This window comes from Arachis hypogaea, chromosome 15, assembly GCF_003086295.3.
Source record: "Arachis hypogaea cultivar Tifrunner chromosome 15, arahy.Tifrunner.gnm2.J5K5, whole genome shotgun sequence".
In the NCBI taxonomy this organism is placed as follows: Eukaryota; Viridiplantae; Streptophyta; class Magnoliopsida; order Fabales; family Fabaceae; genus Arachis; species Arachis hypogaea.
In genome coordinates, this window is record NC_092050.1 from 20,790,773 (window position 1) to 20,793,635 (window position 2,863).

The following is a 2,863-nucleotide window of genomic DNA, read 5'->3' on the forward strand; positions in this document are numbered from 1 at the left end:
TTAAAAATAAATTATTTTATTATTTATAAATTTTAAAAGAGATGAGAATAAAAAAATTAGTCTTGCTTTATATAATTCAATACTTTGAAGACTGTATTTTTTTATTTGTAATTTGGTCTCACTTCTAATAATAAATACAAATAAAAAAATTATTACATGCATATTTATATTTTTTAAATTATATTGTGAAATGATAAATTAAATTTTTTATTTATAATATTATTTAAATAGTATACACACACATACACGTAAACCGCTACTGGCAGTAGCGGTTTATACTCACACACACGCACGTAAACCGCTACTGCCAGTAGCGGTTTACACTCACATACACACTCACGTAAACCGCTGCTGGCAGCAGCGGTTTACACTCACACACTCACACACATAAACCGCGGCTGGTTGTAGCGGTTTATGCACATCTGTAAACCGCTACTGCCAGTAGCGGTTTACATAAAATAGTGAAACAATGCATTTGCGTATTAAATTTAAAAATAATGTATTTGCGTAATATTGGGGTCAAATAATTTAGATGCGTAAATTGCCCTTAATAGAATGCCTAAATTGAGATATATTCATCAAAGAAACCATCAATAAAACACTCATCCGTACTTTCTCATTTTGGGTACATTTATACATAAAAGAAATTATACATGAAAAAAAAAGAAGAAGAAAAGAAGAGTTGAAATAGTAAGAGCGAGAAAAATCACGATTCTTATAATTTTGTGTGGGCATCTATATATAGTAGACCAGACAACTATGATTATCTAACAAAATTAATTTGTATTTATTACACTCAACTTGAATAAGTAAGAAATTATTTTATTTTAATTTAGTCATTAATTCACATGATTTGAATTTAGCTCATTATATATGATATGATTTGATTTGATTCAATTATTAGTTAAAAATATTTCAATTATCTATTTTATTCATAGATTTATTATTTTAATGACTAATAAATTAATCAAATTAATTAATTAGTACACACAATAAATTTGGTTTAATAAATTAAAAGAAATAAATTAAAAAATATTAACAAAATATTAAAATAAATAAATTAGAAAATACTACCAAATTAAATTGATATAAATTATAATAAATTAAATGATATTTAAATATCTAATCAAATCAATTAATTGATATAATTTATCGTAATAACTTGTATTTAATAAGTTAAAAGAAATAAATAAAGAAACACTCTCAGAAGTATGTCACGTCAGCTCCATCATTAAATGCAGAAATCCGATTTTTATATAATAAATTAGCGAAAACGTTTAACTTAATCACTTACCATCTTAATATCCTTACAAATACAACTAAACTTGTAAATTTTGATATTCTACTCTATATTGCAAGATATATATTTGGTAAATATATTACTATTTATGATGAGAAGTAATTGTTTAATGAAAGCTATTTTATATACACCTTGAAAATAATAATTTCTCAAACATTTTTAAATTTTATACTTTTTTTCTAACGATTCTATTTAAAGTATAATTTTGATACATTTATAATATAAATTGTTTAATCACATTTAGTTTTTTATGTCTTTTTAGACGATTAATGTAAAAAAATAATAATTCTTTAAAAACATGATATAATATAATTAAATATACATGTAATTATTTTTAAACTAACAGTTTATCAAAACTAAATTCTTCTATTTATTTTTTTAAAAAAATCCAAACAAAGTAAAATTACATAACGGTATCTTTTTTATTTAGAAGAGTAACCCAAAAGCCAGGTGTCTATCAACATAACTACCAAATCAACCATTTATACAAATTAAAATTCATATTAAAATATAAAATAAATATTAAAAATAAGTATAAAAATACATATTTATATATTTATACACAAATAAATAATAATAATAATAATAAATTATTTGATAATTAATGTTTTGTATAAAAATGTTACATAGAATTAAAACAATCAACCAAAATATATATATATATATATATATATATATATATATATATATATATATATATATTGTTTAACTCATTTTTAATTTATATTTTAAATTACTAATTAATTTGGTAATTAATTTTTTATATATAATATCTTTTTATTTATCAACAATACAATATTTAATTTAATAGGTAAATTAAAGAATCCAAAAACACATTATTAATAGAATTTATCTATTATATGTTGTTAGGATACCTATTAAGTTTATAAATTAAAAAAAAATATTAAAAATATATAAAATTTAAATTTTTAATATATTTATTTTATTTTTATTAAATAAAAATATTTAAATTTTTTTTATTAATAATAAATTTATTATGTATTTTAAAGACATATATTAATTAAACTCTTATTAATATAGTAAAAATATAGATGGATTTTTTCATGCGCAAACATTAATGTCAATTTGACTTTCCTCTCTCTTCGTTAAATTGAATAGAATTAATTTTATATAAAAAAGTTGAACTAATATAAATCTTTAGAAGCCATGATAATATAAATTTATTATTAATAAAAAATTTTAAAATTTTTATTTTTAATAAATACAAAATGAATATATTGAAAACTTAAATTATTTATATTTTTAATGAAAAAATTTTTAATTTATAATTTTAACTTGTATTTTTAGATTATATTTAAAGAAAAGATTGAGATTAATTGAAAGACAAAAATTGAGAGACAAAAATTAAAAGTTAAAGATTAAATTAAGTTTTTCAGTCTTTGTATTATATTTAATATAAAATGTATATAACTGAGTTATGTCTTAGCATCCTATTTGATTTAAAATAAATACAAAAACTAAAATAAATAATTACTTAAATACCCTTTTTTGCTTCTTTTTTTTCTCTCTTTCTTGTCTTTTACTCCTCAAATTTTTTTATTT